The following is a 23,560-nucleotide window of genomic DNA, read 5'->3' as shown; positions in this document are numbered from 1 at the left end:
GCAAAATAAATGAACTGCTTTTTCTTTTACTCAATATGTTGTTTAAGATTCATTCTTATTGATGCATGTAGCTATGTTTCACCAGTTTTTCATGGTGTGTAGTATTCTGTTGTATGAATATACTACAACTTATTTATCTATTCTGATGTTGGACGTTTAAGGTTTGCTGTTATGAACATGGCTATAGTAGACATTTATGCACACATCTCCTGGTGCACATATGCAGAAGTTCCTGAAAGGTATATAATGCTGGATTATATGCAGTATTTCAGGCAATGCCAAATTGATTTTCAAAGTGGTTGTTGCAGTATAACCAGTTGTGGACAAGAGTTCAAGTTGCTTCTCATTCTAATGTACATTTGACATTGAACAACTTTTAAATTTTTGCCAGTCTGGTGGATGAGAAAGAGTATCTTATTGTCTTAATTAGGACTCACTGCTGACTAATAAGCACCAATATTACTTCCTTTTTTGTGAAATTTCTCTTCACTTTTCTTGACCATTTTTCTATTGGGCAAGTTTTTCTCACAATAGTTTGTTGTTGTTGTTGTTGCTTATTTGTAGGAATTTTGTATCTATCTTGGACACTAATCCTTTATTGATCATGTTTTATAATCTTCTTACAAGTTGTTTCTTGTCTTTTGTTCTCTTTATGATGGCTTTTTTTTAAACTGTCACTCATTTTGATGTGGTCAAGCTTATTCTTTTCTCGTGATTTACACTTTTTGTTCCTTGTTTAGGAAAAGCCCTACTTTAAGTTCCCCTGACTTTTCTTTTCTTCATGAGCAACATGATTCTTGCCCCTTTGCACTTACATATACATTCTAGAATCAGCAGCATTATTAGGCTATTTAACTGCCCACTCTATTATAGTAATAGTATTTATTCTGTATTATCCGATATTGTATGGTATGTAACATCTGTTATTAAACTTACTATTTTTTATCTTGTATTAAGTTGAATTTAGTTTTTATTAAAGTATTTATTATTTACTTATTTTTCCAAAACTGTGCAAGATTTAATTTACTACCAAGCCTTAACTAATTTAAGTTGGCTGGGGTTGTTTTTCTATTTTATAAACAGCAAAAACCAGTTTCCACATTTGTAGGAAGATAATTAGTGATATTGCCAGTAGTTGTGGGAAAGCTAGAAAGCATATACTATCAGAAAAAAATGAATTAAATGTCCTGTGCTCTCAAAGAAAAAATATACAGTCAAGAGAGAGAATTGCAATAAAAACTATTTTTCCTTTCAGCATTTCAGTTGAAAGAAATTATTTGTTTATATTCTCATTTGAACCATTTTCCCCTCTTTATTTTGAAAGAAATCAAACTTACAGAAAAGTTAAAAGGTTCTACACTTATATTTACCTTTCATCCAGATTTCCCCAATTAACATTTTGCCATATTCTTTCTCTCCTGTACTCTCACTCTCTTTGTGTGTATGTATGTGTATTTCCCCTTATGAATTATTTGAGAGTAAATTACAGACAGCATGACATTCATACCTGAATATTTCAGCATCCAACTATAAGGGAATTTGCCACATAGCCACAATACATTTGTACACCTAAAAGAATTATGAATAATTCCATAATATCATCTAATATACAATCATTGTTTAAATCACCACTTTTGTTATTTTCTCATGGTGATAACTAAATTGATAATTCGCGTACTGTATTTTCTGTAAATTGATGGTTATATCTAGAGGCTTGATAAGCTTCAGAAGAAACATTTTTGGCAAGGACACTCAATAGGTGATGTTGATTTCATCATACTGCTGTCAAATCTGAGGACCAGTTATGTCAAATGTTCCATTATTAATGATGCTAAATTTGACTACCTTTTTAAGGTATTGACTTGCAGATCGTTCCATTTTAAATACGTTTTTCTTGTTTTAATTAGATAGTAAACTATGGAATAATATTTGGCCTAATAATTTGTCTCCTAATGGTTTTTTAATTTGTTGATGGTGCTTTATGAGCCATTGATTGCACTTGGGGTTGCAAAATGGCAATTTTCAAATTTTATCATTTCTTTTACATTTCTTAGGTGATATTTTTGTAAAGAAGAGATTTCCCCAGCTTTTCCCTTCTCACTCACTTTCTTTTCTTTTTGTTAATTCTTTCAGATTATTACTATGGACTCGGATTTTTTTTTAAGTTTATTTAATATGTAATAATCATTTACCATTATTCTTCTTTTTGATGTTTAAATTGTCCCAAATGTGACCATTGGGAACCATATCAATCTAATCACTGTCTTTTTGGACCTGACTCCATTAACTGTTGAGTCCTTTCTTGCTTTTTATCACAGTTTGTCCCAGGCTCACTTTGTTCTTTCCTATCCACAGCTCTAGAAATAGCCATTTCTTCAAGAAATACCAGGTCCTTAAAAGTGGGCCCTTGTCTTTGGAAACTAAGATCTGAACATTAGATATGCTAATTGCTATTGGAGTATTATTCTTTTTAGACCCTTTTATGGATTAAACTTAATAATTATGTATTTTTTAAAATCGGAATCTCATATTGATAGTCCCATTTCAAACTTAATAGTGAAATTTTTTCTCAACTTCTTTTATATTTGCTTGTCTTTTCTATGATACTGGAAATGTTGATCCTAATAATATTAAAACATTTATTTACTTTATTCTACAATATGCTTAAAATTGTTTCAAAATTATTGTCAATAGTATTGCTAACAATAAGCATACTGACTAAAGTTTAAGATCTCTTTGCAGAGTTTTTGGTCCTTAGAATAAATTGCATTATTTATGATGAGAGTAATATTACAAAATTACTTGAAATAATCATATTTTTTGTGTGGTTGTGTTTTTAAATTAATGAACAGTTTGGTTCATTTGCTTTGTGTTGGGGAGAATTAGGTTTATTGAGGTAAAATATACACGGAATAAATTCACAACTTTTAAGTGAAAATTTGATGACTGATAAATATATTCATCATCATAATACAGAACATTTCTATCACTCCAGAAAGTTCCTTTATGCCCGTGCAAGCAATCCCTCTCCCCATATCCTGGCCTCTGGCAACTCACTTGTTTTCTATTACTATAATTTTTTCTCTTCCACAATTTCATATAAATGGAATGATACTGTATGTAGCACAGTGCTTTTTAACATGAATCCATGTTGTTTCATGTATCCATAATTTGTTCCTTTTTATTGTTAAGTGGCATTCCATTGTGTAGATATAAAAAGTTTTGTGAACCAGCTTCTCTACATCCTTACCTACATTTATTGTCACTATTTTTTATTGTACTCTGCCAGGTGTTTAGTGATATCTCATTGTTGTTTCAACTTGCATTTCCTTAATGGCTAGTGATATTGAGCATCCTTCCATGTGCTTGTTTGTCATTTGTCATTCCTCTTTAGTGAAATTTCTCTTCAATGTCTTTTACCTTTTTTCTTCTAATGGATTAAAGTTTTTTTTACTGTTGAGTTGTGTGAATTCTTTATATGTTCTAAATAATAGTAAATTGTCACATATGTGGTTTCAAATATTTTCTCCCAGTCTATAGCTTTTTTTCATCTTCTTAACAGAGATTTTCTGAGCAAAAGATTTTAATCTTGATGAAGTCCAATTTGTCAATTTTCCTTTTTATGGAACATGCTTATTTGGTTGTGAACTCTTTGTTAGCCCTAGATCCTGATGATATTTCTCTATGATTTTTTTCTAAGATCTTTGTGGTTTTCTATTTTACATTTAAGTCCATGATCTATTTTGAGTTAACTTTTACATAAGGCACGAAACTTAGGTTAAGGTTTTCTCTCTCTCTCTCTCTCTCTCTCTCTCTCTCTCTTTCTCTCTCTCTCTCTCTCAATCTTTGTGTGTGTGTGGCTATGGATGTCAAATTAAACCAGCACCATTTGTGAAAAGTCTATCTTTCCTCCACTGAGTTGCTTTAGCACCTTTGTCAAAATCAGTTAAACATATTTGCATTGGTCAATTTCTGTTCCCACACTAGGGCAACTTACCCTATTGTGTGGAGCACGTCGGCCTCCAGATGGCGATTCCTTGCTCCAATTGCCAAGCGCTAGAGCAGCCAGTGTCACTTTGGGGAATTTTGAAGGGAAGATCCTCAGGACAAGTGGTCCTAGCAGCTGCTAGGGCCTTACCTGAAAATTCCCCAGACAGGCTGGCTGGCCACGAGCAGCAAGGCTCCAGGCTGGCTTTGCCAAAATTTGTTACTGACTCCAAACTCATTCTGGTCACCGCACGACAGGCCAATAAATCAGGAGATGGGGTGTTGGGGCAAGGAATAGCGACTTTATTCAGAAAGCTGGCAGATTGAGAAGATGGCAGACTAATGCATTGGAGAACTATCTTACTCAAGTCAGAATTCAGGCTCCTTTTATACTAAAAAGGGGAGGGAATGTGGTTGGTTGTTGCATGGTTGGTTGTTGCAAACTTGTTGGTGTAGGAATTCTTTGTTCTTGTAGCTGTCCAGGTGGGTCAGGCCATGGTGCCCCTGTAAAACCTCTAACAAAACAAATGTTATTTTCTATTCTACAACTTATCTTTATATAAGTACAAAAGTGTATATATCCTTAAAGATCAGAGCCTTGAGAATAGGCCCTCCTGTATATTTGAGGCTAAAGGCAACGTTCCTTTACAAAAGGTACAGAACTAGCAAGACTAAGCCTAGAAAACAAGGCACAGGGTTAAAGCCAAAGAAACAGATCTAATACGGAGTCAGATTTGTTCTTTTCTGTTACATGTATATGAGGTAGGCATTGTGATTGCTGATACTCAGAAATTATCTATAATACCTGGAAAGAAGTTGGCAACAAGACTGCATTAATTTCTTAGGGCTCCTCTACCCAAATACCACAAACTAAGTGGTTTAAAACAACAGAAATGTATTGTCTCACAGTTCTGGAGGTTAGGAGTCTGAAATCAAAGTGTCAGTGGGATCATGCTCCCTCTGAAAGCTTTAGAGAGTATCCTTCTTTGCCTTTACATAGCTTTTGGTGGGGCCACAATCCGTGGCATTCCTTGGCTGGCAGCTGCATCACTCCATTCTTGGCCGCTGAATCACTCCATTCTTGGCCGCTGACATCACATGGTGTTTTCCTTATGTGTCTGTGTTCAGTTGTCCTCCTTTCTTTACACAGGCACTGATCAAACTAGAGTAAGGGCCCATCCTACTCCAGTATGAGTTCATCTTAACTAATAACATCTGCAACCACCTTTTTTTCAAATCAGGTCACACTTTGAGGTGACACATTTGAAATTTTGGGGGTTATGACTTCAGCATATCTCTATGGGGAACACAATTCAACCCATAACAATGACTAAACCCAGTTCTACAGGTACTGTAGTAGTAGTGGTCAGATTGCATAGAAATGTTGTAGGAAACAAAGAATGAGATGGAAGTCAAGGTTTGAGAATTAGAATAAAAGGTCAGAATGAAACTCATTATCAGGGATAAATTACTGCTAAAGCAGACTATTAGCAAAAGAAATAAGGAATTGTGACTAAAGCTAGGATTTCTTCTAGAACTGCAGTATTGGGGTTAGACAGAGAAAGGGGATTACAGAAATAGGAAGCCAGATAGGCACAGATAATTGTTAACTTCTGTATCACAGTTAGTGCTGTGAATCACTTTGTATAGCCCTTTAAAGCTTGCAAAAACATTTTACCATCTTTTATGCATCAGGTCCTCTGCCAAGGAGCTGGACAGGTACAGTGATGGTAGATGCAGTGTCCTTTAGGGATACCTAGCATTTTACCAACACATACATGGTATTTACAGTTGATCCTTGAACAACTTGGCAGTTAGTGGCGCCAACCCCATGCAGTTGAAAATCTGTGTATAATCACAGTCAGCTCTCCATATCCAAGTTTCTGTACCTGTAGATTCAAGTACAATGGTATGTATTTATTGAAAAAATCCATGTATAAGTGGACCCGCACAATTCGAACTCATGTTTCTGAAGGATCAACTGTATACACAGATGTTACTGATACAGGGCAATCACACTGATAATTGATGCATAAAATGTGCTGTTGAATGGAGGGGAGGGACAAATTGATCTTGATGGGAAGAATGTATGTTCTGTATCCCTCAGCCCACTGCTCCTTTCCCCTATCCCCTTTTGGTTTCTGTCTTCCTCTCTTCCTTCTATATTGATCTGATCTTTGCAAGCATGTCTTACAACCTTACTGTCTAACACTGAAGTTAAAGGCTTCTGTTATAGACTGAATATTTGTGTCCTCCCCCGAATTCATGCTGAAACCTAAGTGCCCAATGTGATGGAATTAGGAGGTGGGGCTTTTGGGGGGGTGCTTTCATCATGAAGGCGGCACCCTCATGAATGGAATTTGTACCATTATAAAAGAGACCCCACAGCTCCCTAGTCCCTTCTACCATGTGAGTTTATAGTGGGAAGATGGCTGTTTCTGAGGAAGTGGGCTCTTACCAGACGTCAAATCTTGATCTTGGACTTCCGTTCTCCATAATTGGGAGAGATAAATTTCTGTTGTTTATAAGCTACACAGTCTGGTATTTTGTTATAGCAGCCCAAACAGACTAAGACAACTTCTTTCAGTCTTTATTTATGCTTTGGTGTTTGCTAGATGGAGGAAAGGAGGGTGGGAAGGAGGGAAGGAGGAAAAGAAGTCCTCAGTGTAGCAGTGAGAAAGCGGGGAGTGGGGGGCAATTATTTGGAAAACACACAGATTAATGCTGAAATATAACCCCCCTGCCACAAAAAGGCTGTGTGGCAAAATCACCTTCTCAACCTTCACTGTAATTAACTTTTCAGCCCTGTAGGCTACTAACCACCTGCTAACTCTGAGGGAAAAATTACTGAATTTGAGCATGTTATGACAGGAAAAATGTAATTTTAGTGGTTGACTTGCATGTATGACTTTCCCTCAGTCAGCAGAACGGGTAGATCACTGATGCACGTTTCTCTATGCTCACCTTATCGTAAGAACTACTTGGGTTAAATGCACAGATTTCTGCCCCAGCCCAATGCATCAGTCTCTCCAGGGGAGGGGCTCTGAACATATGTTTTTAAGTTAGGAAGACCCTCATGATCAGGCAGTTTGGGAAACATTAAGCAAGTATGGGAAAGTATTTCTGAGGAGGAAAATAGTAAAGCACTCAGCTTATAAATATCATAATGTGTATCTGGAAATAACTCTCCCATTGACTAAACACATTTTTTTAAGTAAGGAGTATCCAGGTGACAGCTTAAATCTTTTCTGAGTTTGAGGATGGTGATTTTTCAGATTCACAACCCTGAAATTTCCCTTCTGCCTCATCTAGTGTAATGATATCATCGTCATAATGAATTGCCCAATCATCATCTTTTAACTGAATGAGAGTTCTAAATAATTGTTTATGAAACACTATGTTATTATTTGTTTTTTTAAAAAAAAAAAAGATTCTATACAAATAAAAGGAAAATTAACCTGTCTCTTATATGAAGGAAGGAAATGGTATTTTTTTGAGCACTTACCAAGAATTTTACGCCACTATGCCATATAACTAACTGTTTTCAGATCAGAGCTGGTTTCCATTTTACTTATGGAGAAGCAGACTTGGAAAAGCAAAGAGGCTTTCCCATGGCCATAGAGTCTATGGTGGGCCAGGATCCCTTCCCGTATAATTTATCAGGATAGCTAAACCAGTAACTCAGCACACGTGAAAAGTTGCAGAATTCATGTTGTATTTTTAAAATAAATCTGCCATAACCTATATAAGAAAAAAGAAGGTTACAAATGCTTATTTTAACTCCTAGAGAATCCACACTGCTTTTGTATTGGCAGTTGTGTTGTTCATAGCAACATCAGTGAAGTCACAGACAGTGGGTTGAATTCTACAAGGGTGATGAGTAAGTTTAACTATAGCAAACAAATAATGAATCAACACAGTTTCCCACAAGACAATACAAAAGCAAACTGTAGGAAAATTTCTTGAAAAGAAAACTCAATTTTTTTTATGGCAAAACATAGTAAAATGGGACTCAAATATTCTCTGGTGGTTCATCTGCTCCAGGCTTACTCAGTACTTGCCAGCACGATTCTGTTCCTCACTGGCTGTTGTACTGAAGGCCTCAATTCCCCCTCGTGCTTTGCCAGAGGTCGCCCCCAGTTCCTTGCCATGTGGATCTCTGAGACATGTCTTTAGGTCCACAAAAGAGTCTATAAACAAGACAGAATTCACAATTTTGTAACCTAATCAGTGGAGGTATTCTATTCATTAGGTCCAGCCCACACACAAGGGGAGAGTATTACACAGCGTGTGGATACCAGGAAGTAGGGGTTCTTGGAGGTCGTCTGGAAGGTGATTTATCGTACGAGGTCTTTAAATGCTTCAACCCACAAGTACCTTTTCCCTTTGCTTCAAGATTTCTTTGTTTTCTGTTACATCCCCGAAAAATCTTTGGCCTGACATGTGTGAAGAGAGAGGAAATTACCTCAATATAAGCAAAATTTGGGTTCTTAGATATCTATCAAGATGATAAAATAAAGTTACAGAAGCAGCAGAAATTGTATAACATGATATTCATCTGTATGGCAATGATTTTAGTACAAATCACACAAATTTGTATAAACAGCACATTTGTTTGTGTTCTGAATGTGAATGCCTTTAATTCAGGCACACTCTCTCTGGTTCCTCACTTGCCCCTTCCACTGCTCCTGGGCATCTTGCAACCTCATTCGTCGGTTTCTCACATTAATGTAAGCAACCAGCCTGGCACCAAATCCTTTGCGTTGGGACTCACTATGGTGTAGGGTACCACTTGTCAAAAAACTGTTCTGTTAATTTGAGATCCCTCCATTTCCCAGTTTCTTAATGATGGAGACTTTAAGAAACTTTTTAGTGCTCTGGAAGAGGATTACCATAATATAGTGACAGCATACAACGTTCGTTGATTGCTTAGTATAGTCAGTCAGCAAACTCAGATAGCCAATATTTTAGGCTTTAAAGGCCACTTACGGTTTCTGTCACTTCTTTGTTTTGTTTCAGTTTCTATAACTCTTTAAAAGTGTAAAAATCCTTCCTAGTTCTAGGCTGTGTGAAAACAGGGTGCAAGGTAAATTTGGCCTGTGGTTGTAGTTTTTTAACTCTGTTAAAGATTTGTTTAATGAAATGTTTGGATGTTCAAAAACTGAAATGGCATAATCCTCAAATTTGAAACACAGGCATATTTATTACAAAGAGATATTCAGATTTACTTATTGAATGTAGTTAATATCTTTCTCTAGATCAGCTAAAGTATTTGTTGAATATAAAGTATAAGGTAAATAATAATCTACCTGTCATGCTAGACACTTTGAAAGCCATTTGGTTTGGACAATCTTTCCAGGAAGTTTGACTGCATTATCTCTGTTATAATTTCATCCTTTTCATTTTTCTCTACTCTCTTTATGAATCTGTTATTAAGATTTTGGACCTCTTGAATCTTTTCTATCACATTTGCCTACTCACCTTTGGTTTTTGGTCATGCTTTTGGGGAGATTTCCTTAATTTTTATCTTTAAATCTTCGTATTAACCCTTAAAAAGTTTTATTTCTTGGTGGGTGGGTATAGCTCAGTGGCAGAGCATGTGCTTAGCATGCACAAGGTCCTGGGTTCAGTCTCCAGTACTGCCATTAAAAAAGAAAAGTAAAACAAAGACAAGAAAATTTTATTTTTAAGAGCCTGTTTTTATTCTCCAATTATTAACTTTACATAGTGCTCTGTTCTTATTTTATCGATGCAACGTCTTCTCTGATTGTCCTAAGGATAATAATTAAAGAAAACCTCAAAAAAACTCTAGGGTTTTTTTTTTTATCTGACTGTTTCGGTATCTTTCTTTCATATGGGAGACTTTTCTTAAATATCTCATAAAATTTAATTTCCATTAATATTTCATAGTGAGATTCTGAAAAGCAGATTGGAAGCTGTGTGATTTAGCTTGAGGACTGCTCATTCACTGGCTGTTTTACTTGCTTCAGCAATTCTACTGGTAGAGGCATATCCCAAGGACCACTAAGTTCTTCAGAGAATAAACTGCCAATCTCTTGCCCAAGGTGAGAGATGGGAAGAGCTTAGCTATCAGCCTTCCATGCATAAGGTGGGTCAGAGGGTGGAGGAGCTAATTATATACAATTTTTATACTGTCTCCAATTTTGTCTCAATTTTGCCCTGTGCCTCCTCTTCACTTTCCTCCTCCAACTTCGCATGTCCTAGTCCTGAGCCCCTCCCAGTACTGGCAAGTGAACTGTCACTCTTCATTCACTGTCTGGCTTTGTAACCATGGCTTCCTCAGCATCATTAAATCCATGTATATTTGATTTTCTAAACGTTGATTGAAATTCCTCCTCTATTGCTATTCCTCTTTTCATGTTCTCTTTGTATTTGTGAGTTTATATCTATTTTCTCTGTACTATTAGTTTTAGCGGATTTTTAGTAGGGAGATTAGATGAATAGTTGACTGACTCCATATATTTAATGCTTAATTTGACTTCATCTCAGATTTAGTAATTTTAATTTTACTAAAATGTATCCTTTAGTAATTATACTAAATGCAATTTGAAGTTAGTAAATTTTATGACTTTTAATTACTTACTTTGCCTTTATATTTGAATAATAGTTTGTTGAGCTGGGAGAGTCAAAAGGTATTTCTCTCAAGGCTTAGAAGATAACACTCTATTATCTTCTTGTATCTAGTGTTACTTGTGAGATATCTAATTTAATTCTGACACCTGTTAGTTGATAGATGAATTTTAGTTGTTAGTTACCAGTCAACAAGATCCTGAGAAGTTGTCCCCAACTTTATAGTAGGAAAGTATTCAGACAAATAGGAAAGTTGAAAGCATGTTATAAGGAATACCCATGTATCTGCCACCAAAATAAACATTTAGCCATATTTACTTGATAGTCCTGTCTCTATATGTGTGTACATTCTTTGCTTAACTTTTCAAAAATATATCACGGCCAACATGAGATTTCATCCCTAAAATTAGCATACTCTTCAAAAAAATAAGGACAGTCTTCATTTCACCACAATCCTTTCACTACACCTAAGATAATTAATACCTATTATTTTATAAGGAATATTTTATATTTTCTTTTTTTCTACATTTTAGAATTTTTTCTTGATACTTTGATATTTTACTTTAAGGAGTACCAAAGCTGGAGCTTCCTGTATGATTTCTTTTTAATCTACTATTTAGCATTAAGCAGGCTCTTTCAGTCTTACACCAAGCCCTTTTGAGTTCTAGGACATTTTCTTCTCTTATTTTCTTTCATTTATTTAATGTACCACCCCTCCCTTTGTTCTCTGTGCTGTCTTCCTCTGGAACTGCCCCTGGAAATTCTGGATGTACATACTGAGTCTCTTAGCCATTCTTCCATGTTTTCTATCATTTGGTTCATTTGGAATTCATTTAGGGAGAATTCCTTAGCTTGATCTTTTAACTCACTAATTTGTCTTTCAGCATTGTTTATTTTACTGTTAATCCAACTTCTAGAGTATATTTTGTAAATCTGATGATCACTGTTTTAATTCTGTGGATCTCTGAGTTTTTGATGTATACAAAATCTTCCTGAACCTCTCTGCAGGGGAGGTGTCTCCATCTATACACTTCTTACAGTTTCATTTAGTTTGCTCTATTAACTCTATTACTTTATAGTTTTCCTCAGTGTATGGGATTACTGGTTGTGTGCTCATCTTTATTTGTGTTTCCATTTTAGCCCTCCTTGGACTTAGCATGTTTTTACCACAGTCTTTCTTTTTTGATTATGAGGAAGGGATGTAATGTGCTGACAGATGGGATTGCATGTAGCTAATTTTCTTCATGTGGGGTTTTTCCCACTCTTCTTATGTTTTGCCCACATGGCACCAACCTGATTCTTTGCAGAAGTCCCCACACTCTTTTTTGCTGAGTACAGATACTGCTGCCTGCTTAAATGGTGTTAAGTCATCTCTATGAGTTACTGGGGCTGGATCCCTAAGGAAGCGTAAATGCCTCTGAGGAGCAGTAGGAGAGTGATTATCCATCAATTTCTGACCCCTGTTGGTTCAGGGTTCCCCCGCTGGTTGCTAAAACTCCAGAGCTTCTGGGCTGCAAATGCATGTGTGTAGAGTGGTCCTCTGTGTCCCGTGCCCCAGCAATGAGAAACCCTGTAGAAAGATGGGCACTTGAAGCGTTAGTTATGTTAGTAGACTGAGACAGAGTCTTCAGAGAGCTGTTTGCCACAGCCATGGAATCAAGGGTGAGACTGAGAAGGTCTAAGACAGGCACTAGTGGCATCTGATACAGAAAAGGAGGTAGGAGATTTCAGGCAAAAAATGTTAGACAGACTCCTTCCAGAGTCATGGTCCCTGTGAGACACAAGAGAAGATTACTGAAAGCAAAGATAGGTCCTGCTTGCAGTTACATATTATCTGGCCTTACAAGGACAGTGACATACCCAAACGAGCCTCAGGTGACCCCAGCTCCTTACATCACTTCAAACCTGATTCAAAGGAATACAGTTTAGACCAAGATGTATAAACATCACCCAGCACCCTCTTCCCATTGACACTTTTTGGCATTAGCTCCTAATTTCAGAATCACCCAACTGTGATAATTCACACCATGACAGTGAGAAAGTGAAAATAGTGAGAAAGTGGGCCATCACAGGGTGATATGGGGGTAACTAGTAGCACATGCTGTCCTCACCTGTGGCAGGGATGTTTGTCGTTGGAAGTCTCCCTTAGTTTCTTTTAGCTCTTTGCTCCTCGTGGTTTTTAGCATCTTCCTACAAGTGCTGAAGGATCTGGACTTTACCAGACATCTCAGAACAGGATTATAACTTTTCAATTATTATTAGATCAAATGTAAACCAGAATTATATATATATATATATATTAAAATTATTCTCTGACAAAAATGAAGAGTCAATTTTTGCTGAATAACTTTATTTTATAGAAAAAGAATAACAGAGGACTTGTATATAATTGAGTCCTGGAGGACAAAAAAAGAAAAGGTTGTCAGAGAAGATTTACCTCTAACTCCCCTTATATATGAAAAGCTTCCACAATCACAATTTCTACCAGATACCCCCCTTTTAAAGCTTCCATTTGAAAAAATGGAAAAGGAAAGTTATTGCATACATAAAGGCAGCAAGGAAAGAAACAGTTTAAGAATCTGGGGGATACCTATGTTCACTCCATGTTGCTGTAGCAGTGTCCAGTTTGAGGTAAGGGGTTGTGACATTCATAGCTGAAGGGGGAGACGAGGGATGCATCATGAAGAAGTATCACAATAAGTTGCCCAGACATTATTCTATAGGCAATAATTGGTGGGTATTAGACATGAGAATGATGTAATCAGTTTTCATCTAAGAAGAGTGATTGGAAGCTTTGTGGAGAATGATTATGAAGGTACAAAGCCAGCAGCAGAGAGAGTATGTAGTCTTCTTTTTTGTCTCTTGATGCCCAGTGCCTGGCAGTTTTAGTGCAGATGGAGAAGAAGATTCCAGAAACCAGAATATTTGAGATATAAGCAATGACTAAATTAAGGGCATGATATAAAACGGTGAGGGAGTAGGGAGCTAAAAGTTGACACCAGATTTCAAGCTTTAGTTAAGGTGGCTGTTTGAATATCCAGTGGGTATTGGATATTCTCTTTCGTGTTCTGAGACCAATGTCTAATGTGTGGATAGGGGGTTTCCCCACACATCCAACAATTCTCCAGACACTAGCTGTATGTCCTACAATTCAACTGAATTCTGACACTGTTTACCCAGAGACAGCATCGGATTCCACAGATTAAGGATTCAGTCCTTCTATACTGTCCCTTCCCCTGCCCCAGCTTCAGACACCAATTGCAAGCCCAGGTTGTTACCTGTGCTTCTGACTGACTAGCTGTAAATTATGTTCCCCGAACCTCCTGCTTGGATTTGATTTAATTTGCTACATCTCCTCCCAGAACTCAGAGAAACATTTTACTTACTGGATCACTGTTTTGTGAAAGGATTTAACACAAGAACAGCCAGATGGAAGAAATGCATAGGGCTAGGTATGAGGAAAGGGCGTGGAGCTTCCATGCCCTCTCCAGGGGTGCCACTTCTCAGTCTCCACATGTTCACCAACTTGGAAGCTCCCCAGACCCTGTCCTTTTGGAGTTTTATGGAGGCTTCATTACATTAGGCATAACTGATTGAATCACTGACCATTGATGATTGATTCAACCACCAGAGATTGGAGGGGTGGGACTGAAAGTTCTAAACTTCTAATCACATGATTTGTTCTCCTGGCAACCAGCCCCCACCCCAACCTTAGGTGCTTCCAAAAATCACCTCATTCACATAACATTTTATCGCTCTCAGCACTTAGGAAATTCCAAGGGTTTGGGGAACTGTGAGCCAGGAACTGTGGACAAGGACCAAATATATATGAGAAATATATGTTGATCATCTGAATGACCAAATGTATATTTCTTATAAATCACAGTATCACAGGTATATGGATGGGCTTAGAGAAGGGATGCAGGGTGGTGGGAAAAGATTAGTTTAGAAATACCAGATTTAAGTTCCTCGCAAAGATTAATAAATAGGTCCAGGCAACAATGTATTCAAATCTCAAGAAGGTGAGGGGATTGAGTTGAATGAAAATATAGATTTGGAAGTCAAAAGCATACTGTTGGTAGTTTCAAATGACACAATTTTACATATTCTTTGCAATTAAAGCAGAGAACGGAAAAAAGAACGCAAAATTAAAGAATATATGAAAGAAAGAGATTCCACTTATAGAAACAGAAATGGAAGTAGGAAATTATTCTTACTCTATCCTATTGCTATTCCAGGAATTATTCTATTCCTTTTCACTTATAGAAATAGAAGTAAGAAAATAGTGTGCCTTGAATAACAAGGGCAGAACAAATTTTTAAAAGAATGGGATATACAATATGGAGACATCCAGTAAAAGAGAAACTAAAAATGGCTGTTAAATGTGGTGAAAATGTTATTATGGACCCAACAAGAGTAACTTCAGTGGAGTGCTAAGAGTGGGAGCCATAATTCCGCAGATGAAGTTCAAGTGCTTGACAAACCAATCTAGACTGATCTCTTCTCCCTTGTGAATCTGGACTTCAGAGATTAAAATGTTGCTCTTGAAGAATGCAGTTCAAGGGAAGGCATTTGTTCGTATTTTGTTTTGTGGCAGATGGGGTGAAATAACAAGAGGACCAGAAGAGCTTGCACTTAAAAGAAAGATAATGGATGATGGAAAGGAGTGCATGGCCTCAAGGACTGGGTGGTTGGCCATTACTTGATGTAGGGAGAACTCAGACCAGTGGAAAGAAGATAGAATTGAATTGGTGGAAAATGTATTTCTAGATAAGGTGAAAGGTTCAGAAAGAAAACAAATAAACCAAGAAAAGCTCTAAGCATAATCTAAGTAGAAGGTAACATTGGGAAGTGTATGAGAACAAGAAGGTAGGAGACTGGAAGTTGGGTTGTGAATGTAATGACAGAGAAGTGATGGTTTAGAATTACGAGAGTCACTGCACGGAACGAAAGGGGAAACAGAAGTGCAGATGAGAGGTTCCTGTGGCTTGTCAAGCCAGAGCCTCGAAGTGTGGTTTCATCCATTTGCAGGCTTATGTGGCTTGTTCCAGCAGGCTCAGTCCCCTGGATAGAGTAGGAGGAAAGGAGGGCTGTTGCTTGTCTTTTATCCACAGGTCAGGTAATTTGCAGAGTGGGCATGGCAGGAGTGTAAGATGTAGGTGAACCAAGATGCTGGTGAGAAGGTAGAGAGGAGGTCAAGCCTGAGGTTCAAGGTTGGCCGTAAAGCTGCTGGTAAGAGGATTGGGTGAGGGGAGATGAGGAGCTAAGGAGAGGCAGGTCTCCGGGGTGAAGACAATGATGAGATCCTCTGAGAAATGGAGGGTCAGGAACTTATGGTGAGAATATGGGAGATGGAATCTATGTTTCTGAGGCCTCAACACATTCTTGAAGCCAGAATTGAACCAGACTGGTCTTTGGGCGTAAGGACAGAAGGTTAAGAACCTAAGGATTATTTCTGTCACATTTAACCACCTTTCCATCATGCCCTGGATCAGTGCTGGGGGATAAAGCAGCACAGTGGTCATCAAGTCATAATTTTTCTGATTCCCACCTCTTTTATCTTATCATTTAAGGGAAATGTGGTTAAAACAATCATCAGTGGGAGCCTGGGGAGAGCTGACTATGCAGAAGAATGGTAAAGTGGATCTATTAGACATTCCCTCAATCACCACTCAGACATAATGTCTAATTATGAGCAATCACTGGTGGGAATATTTGCAAGGTGGGAATATTGTACCACAGGAAATATCATATTATACAATTGCTTCAATATATTTTAACAAAATGCTATGTGATGGAATAATCTGATACTAGGTGTAATGTTTAAAGATACGTCAAAGAGAGGATGACTTAGCTTAGAGGTTTTGAAGCACTATGGAAAAAATGGAAATCTTGGGCTGTTCTCATTAACTACTGTGGATAACCACTATATTTCCCAATCTGCAAAGTATGCAAATTGTGGACTATTCACAAAAAATGTTTTTGGAAAATGGCAACAAGAAAATAGATCAATGATTTTTCTTCCAGAACAGATTGTTAAGAGTTTACCTTTGTTTTCTATTGTAGCCTTAAATATTATCACCTACAACTCACCCAGAAGCTGGAGTGTGCTGTACTCCGTTTCTGTTTTGATTACATGTCTGTTGTCTTTGAAAGCTTCATGAACTTTTTCCAACCCAAGAAGCATGTGACCTTATGATCTTGAAGAGTAGAAATTATCTTAGTGTTCTTTTATTCTTGGATCACTTTATATTATTATAAGGATTTTGTAGGCTCTTGCTTCAGGATTGGTGCTCTGACCTTAGGGGAAAAATAAGGTGAAAGCTTAACAATTGAGACAAGATCCATTGCCAGGCTAAGCAACTTTTTAATATATCTTGAACTGGGCTGGTGAAGGTTGGTAGTTAGCATCATAAACACATCATTTTCTTTGCTTTGCTGGTTAAGAGTGTTTATGTACTCTGCGAGTGTAAGCTTTTTAAAAAGTAATCCCTTGTACTTAAATTTTCTATTCCGTCAGCAAAGTTTAGCTGATTTAGGCCTAAAATATGCCTTCTGATAGAATGAGGTATCCTCCAAATTACTGACACCAAACTCTGTCACCCAGTCAATGGTGTATGCATTTAGGGAAAAGACACTGTGTGCCCAGTTAAATGTAAATGTTTAATAATTCAGAAATACAAGAGCACAGCTTGCTTTGATTTATTCCTCAGCTTCCCAGCTCTGACAAGACCTCAGGCGACTATGTAATAGAAGTTCCAGCCAACTTAAATGTTTGTTTCTTTTTTTAAGAATAAGGGGAAATAAAGACTGAAAATAAAAAAGCAAGTTGAAATCCTTCTCAGCACCTTAACCATCTCAGGATCACAGAAGGATGGAGATGCAACCAATAGAGTGGTAACAAGATAAACTCAAACCATTAAGGTGGTAGCAGGAACTGATTGGAAAGCTCGTGACAGACTTTTAGAACCCTTATCTGCATGTGTTAGTTAACTCCGCACATGTTTAATTCCTTTATGTCAGTTTTTCTAACTCCAAAATTTAAGCCTTGCTCAATTTATTTTTTCTGCTTGTCAAAGGACATCTTCATTTACATATCCTGTCCCACACTCAAATTCATGGGGATAAATCTGAATACCTCTCTGTCTACTCAATTCCCACTCCCAAAGATAACTTGATGATATAGTTTCCATTCAAAGAAGGGAAGACATCCATTGAAAGAGGCTGTAAAATGTGTATTTCCTTGATTCCCAAACCCAGTCAGGTATTTTCTTTGTAAAACCCCATGAGACAGAGCTATTGGGCTTAGTGAGCACTGAGGCAGACATGTTATTTCTGGGGGAAAACCCTCTCCTCAGGCTAATTCAAAAAGGGAGCGAGAGCTCTAATGTTTCTCTGTGGTTCTGTTCCGCTTTACTGCACTTTGTAATAAACCCTATGGTCAAAAGACCAAGTTCTGATGAAGTGGCACAAAACTGTGTGTCATCCCACAGCCTCAGAAAGGAGGTCTCTCTGTTTTTATTTTAAGCATACCATAACATGGGATCCCATCACAGTCTTTGAGAATTGAAATGTAACAACACACAACTGATGTTTGGATTGCCTTTAAACCACAAGAGAATAGCCACAATTCCAGCAACTTTCCTTCTTAGCTCCAGCCAAGCATTCTGAAAGTTGTATCCTGGAATTATAATGTGGAATATCATTGGTTTCGGGGTGGGGGGACTGTTTTAGAAGACAGTGACTGATTAGTTCTAATGCAGCATGCTAAATTTCCTTAGACAAAAACTTAAACTTTTTTCCTACCCCAGAAACTAACTCGTCGGTTGAGGGCAAATCACTGGAGCCTTTCATTTAACAGATGAGAAGATTAATGTTGAATACAGTGAACTTCCTTATTGTAAGTGAAAAAGTCAAAAGCTTGAACCTCACGATCTATAGCCCTTTCTGTAATTCTAAACTTTTCCTTTTTGCTTTGGAAGATATTCCATCACTGATTAAAAAATATTACTTAATACCCTCCATTTTAAAGATAAATAACTTCTCAGGAAATCATGTTTCCTAAATCATGGGGAAATTAATCAATACTGTACTCATTTTTAAAATGGTTTCCTGGTTAATTGCCTGTAAGACTGATTGACAAGAAAGGAGGTGCAAGTCTACTTCCTGGAAGATCTTAGCAACTGGGATACAGGCTACTTCTTAATTTCCCTGGGATTGAGTAAATCAGATTCCTAATTAGCTGCAGTAATAATGCAGCAGGACTCAGAAATTAGACAGTGGCTGTTTATCACTTGTCGCCATTGATGTTCACTAGAACACAATCCCCCTCCCCGCTCCACCCACCCCCAGCCCAGAGGGCCAGAGCAGGCAAGGCAGGTTTAGGAGAATCAGAACTACAACTTGGGGAAGGCTGCTTACAGGCTGGTAGAAGGCAGACAATTGGGAAGCACTAGAAGATGATGCCTAGTTTATTTTAGCTTTGACTCTGGGTTATTTGTGAGCTTTTCTCTCTTCTCTGATTAGCTGAGAGTTAGCTGTGTATCTGTATTACTATATGTCCAGAACAAAATGAACAATTTATCAATGTCATTTCTGGTCTGATCATTTCATGATCCTCAAATCCATCCTCAGCATTTTCTTCATATTTACTCTCTATTGCAAATCCCTACTTAAAGATACAGAAAATATTTCCATGAGAAAGAACATTGGCATACAGTGGAATGAAAAGACAAGCAATTTTTACTGAATTGGAAACTTTATTTAAATATCATTCATTGTTCAATTGTATGAATCTCACCCTTATTTTTCAACAAGAAGGGATTTGGGGGATCATTTTCTTGACATTGAGTTGCTGAGGATGCTTCACAGTCAGTTCTGAAATCAAAAGTTTCTGAAACCAAAATGTACTGCTTCAATCCTCAAAGTGACTTAATCCATGCAGAGCAATTCTCTGAGTGTAGAAAGAATTTCAGAGATTAACATCATAACTTGCTTTTGCAACAAGGTTAGATGTTGCCATAAAGGAATGCTAAATTTCCTTGGATAAATATGGGGATGGTCATTGGGTCAGAGATGGAGAGGAAGTTCTTTCACATTGGAAGTTGCTTAAAGAAAGTGGGAAGGAGGAAGGGTAATTCTGAGCAGTTGCCTGGCTAACTTCCAGATTCAGCCACTCTGGTGATTAAATGTGGATCTTGTAAAAATGGCTTTAATTGTAAACTCACATAGTCTCTTAAGTAAGACAAGTTGTGAAGGGCTCAGGGCTGCAGGAAATTACCATAGTTGACAGTGACACTAAGGAGAGATTTCTTCTTCCTGTGGAGAAACTGCTGCCAGATAAATGATGGATGCCAGTGGTGCTTGTAGGTCACCAAGGCTCTCTGCAGCGGTCACTAGCCACAGCACCGGCCTGGGGCTCAGCAGCAACGTTGTGCAGCAGAGGCCTTACGTGGGTGGATGTGTTCCCTGCGTTTCAACAGCGACATCGTGTGGCAGCAACTGTGAAGAAGAACGGTTTCCACCACCGATGGAGCAGGTTTCCAAGTTCTCTTTGTGTGGAATAAGCATCTCTGGGAGTTTGGGAGTTCTCAGAGGAAGGAGAATTCTGAGGAGAGAAGGGCAAATTATTACCAAGAAGTCACGATGACCTAGGAGAACATTTCTAGTATCTCATAAGGGAAAACCAGATGGTGATTTTTAGTCTCCTCTGCAACCCACTATGAACAAGGCTTTCAAAGAACTTCATCGTGAAGGGGCAAAGAAAGATGGAATAAAAGAGAAAGGAAGAGTCGTAAGTTATTTTTAACAAGTGAGAATTATTAAGCGTGCAGAAAAGATAGCACATCTCTCATTCTCAAAATTTAACGTGCATAGTGTTGTCAAGGACACTCAGATAGAGAAAACCCCCGAGTTCTGCCTTACAGAGCTGCTGACTTAGTAGGTTTGAGGTAGAGCACTGCATCTGTGTTTAACCAAGTACCCCAGGTGAGTGTGAGGAAGGTATTGCAGATACCACAGTTTAGAAACACTGCAGTAAAGGGAAAATAAGCAAGGATAAAACTGATAAAACTGGGTCCATAGAGGTAGGGGAGGGGATGGGGGCTAGAGAAGAGGTGGAAGAAGCAGCATTATAAAGGAAGAGTACACGTACTCACTCTGATAGGAGGGAAGGAGCAAGGTTTGCTATAGATGCAAGTTTGCAGTAAGCACACAAAAGTGAGTGAATTTCATTCTGAAGTTTTTAATTCTCTTTAAAATAAGCAGCAAATCATTTACTAAGAGTAAGAGGCAAGGCTAAAGAGTAGAGACATGAAGAAATAATTTTTAAATGGATATTTTTAGGGAATAGAAAATAGATAAGTGGTCATGACATGACAACATTGCTGGGCAGCTAAGGCCCAGGTGAGACTAGATGCTATTAATTTGAAGTGACAGTGATCTGTGAAGCTGTGATTTTCCACCGTCTCCCCCATCAGTCTTTATGTACTGGGTGTGGAATGGCTCTAAAGTTAGAGTTTTGGTAACAGGTGTAGGAGAACAAAGGGGTAAGCTAATTATGCCAGTTGTCAATGTGTTATCTGTCAGTTCCAAATCCACCCTTGTTTCCCTGCTTTGTGATACTTGGGATGGACCCTGTAAACATTTCTCCTGTTAGGACTGGTCGGGAGCGAGTGCTGGAGGACACCATAAGAAAGAGAAAAGGGCTTCTTTTCCTTGTGGTGCTCTCCTTCTTGATCCTGTGGCACCTCTGCTGGGGAGTTGGGTGGGTACTTTCTCAGCTTGGGCAACTTCTCTATCAGTGGTGTGCAAGAGTCCGGTGGTGTGTACCCCAGTGGGTGTCTTCCTAGCAAGTCTAATCAGTGCTCAGGCAGGGGTGCTCTTCCCAGTGTGTTCCTTTCTTGAGTGTCCCCCACAGCCAGCTGCCCCTTACCTCCACTTGTTCTTTAGCATCCTTTACTTCTCTTTGTCGTCTATCCCCTTACCAATTAGTTCTCTATGTTAAAATTTCTCTGTTCACATTCCTGATATGGTTTCTGCCTTACTGCATCCTAACTGATTGCACTAATTGAGAATGTTTTCTTTAAAAATAGCAACTTGAATAAGTAATCTACATTCACAGAAAATTGAATGATTAGATAAATTCTTTGAGAGTCAGATGGGACAGAGAGTTTGGTTGACTTGATTAATTTCTCCCCACACTCGGTGATAAAGATTGGTTATTTGAGTGTAAGATGACTAACTCACTAAGAACGAAAGTGAAGGGAACTACTGAATGTTTACCTAAGAGACTTGGAAAGCCACCATCATGGCAGATCATTTTAAGAGTGTGTTGTTATGTATGGATTTTCTTCCCATGTTAACAATGAGCAAGCATCCATAGAAATTTGTCCCTTTCCAATTTGCCTAAAAGTTCACGGGATATATGAGATGTTTTGACAAATTATGTTCAACTAGATTGTTTTTAAATGTTAATAAAATAGTTTTCTGCTATGTCACAGCCTTAATTTTGAGGATATAAATATAAACTTCTACTTGTAATTCATGACTGCTTTGGGGATAGAAATATTCTTACTCAAAGAAAAATGTGATTTAAGTATTTGTTATTTTTATCATTAGGAAAACAAAACGAGGGTTCATGTGTTGCTGATATGCATTATCAGCATTTTGTTGTCCATAGGTGAGCCCTTTATTCATTCAACAAACATTTACTGATTTCTTAATAATACATAGGTGCCAGGGTATAGAGGTACGTAAGTCTGCTCTGTGATTCTGCCCTTGTGGATATCTAAAACAATTACCTTTCTTCATGTATTCTGAAATTCACACTTTCCCCCACATTTTAACATTTAAATATCTAAAACTGTCAGCTCTTGGCTATTCCAACACCTATGTTATCACTTACAGTTACTAATGGCCAGGCTGCTGTTGGGATAGGATTGTCATTGCCAGCACGGGGTGAACCTGGGCAGAGCAATTCACATTGTCACTTCAACAGTATGTCACTGTCAAAAGCCTTGGCACTGAGGGGAAAAAAATTCAGACAGAGAAGGAGTTTCTCAGAGGAACATGAAACAAGCAAGGTTTCTCTCTGACCAGAAGGACATTCTCCCAAGGTTCATGTTGGGAGAGAAAAATGAAGTAGAGTACCTACCAAGTATGAAATTGATGGTAAGAGCCCTGCATTACTTACAGTGTACTACTTCTTATTTCATTTTGTGGACATGCCTTGGGAGAGTTAAAGAAAAAGTTCAACAAAAAATATAGTGACTTTGTGGCTATTTCTGATGGCATAACTAGACAAGTCTGACATTTTAGTAAACAAATATTTTGTGCTATTAAAAAGTAATGTGAGACCTAATTGTTTGAAAACCTTCCATTTGCTTCTTCTGATAGGCTTTTTATGTCAGCACCAAAACTTGAAGAGTACATGTCAGGAGCTTGGAAGAAAAGCCTGGAGACAAGAGTGCAGCACTTTAAAATACCTAATGTGGACCACATCTCCTGATGCCCCTGAAGTGGTATTATGGGGGAAAACATTGACATCAACGCCTCAGAGTCAGAAGAGTCAAACTCTGAATGGGAAGAAGTTTCAGTAATATTAAGGTACTCATTTTACTAATGGTTTTCTATTCATATAAGCAGGAGAGTTACATATGATAAAAATCTAGGTCTACATATGTCTAAAAGAGCTCTTTTAATAATATATAAACATTAAATAAAATATAAAATAAATAAGAAAGAAATATAAAATCAAAACATAAGATAATTTAATTGGTAACTTTTTTCCTTCTGATGATATACATAAAACGATGCATTTTTACAATTGGTAGCATCATAGATAAACTGTGATTCATGAAATTTGCCACATAAAATGATGACATAAAAAACATGAAGTTCTTCTTTTTTGCTATGGACTTTCAAGTTGTTACCACATGTCACTAAATATCAGTTAACTTTTAACCATTGGAAGGGACCAGGT

General features: G+C 37.7%; 1 long non-coding RNA gene across 1 annotated transcript in view; it reads left to right on the top strand.

Moving 5' to 3' along the window:
* The window catches only part of LOC141578188 (uncharacterized), a 33,835-nt gene extending 10,663 nt beyond the window's left edge, over positions 1–23,172 (top strand). Inside the window, exon 3 of the long non-coding RNA XR_012508274.1 lies at positions 22,975–23,172. This is a non-coding gene — a long non-coding RNA (uncharacterized LOC141578188). The remainder of the gene's footprint in view (positions 1–22,974) is intronic.
* Positions 23,173–23,560: the final 388 nt, after the last annotated feature.

The sequence above is a fragment of the Camelus bactrianus genome, chromosome 7, assembly GCF_048773025.1.
Source record: "Camelus bactrianus isolate YW-2024 breed Bactrian camel chromosome 7, ASM4877302v1, whole genome shotgun sequence".
In the NCBI taxonomy this organism is placed as follows: Eukaryota; Metazoa; Chordata; class Mammalia; order Artiodactyla; family Camelidae; genus Camelus; species Camelus bactrianus.
The sequence above is the reverse complement of the archived record's forward strand: the minus strand, read 5'-3'. Positions and strand labels throughout refer to the sequence as shown.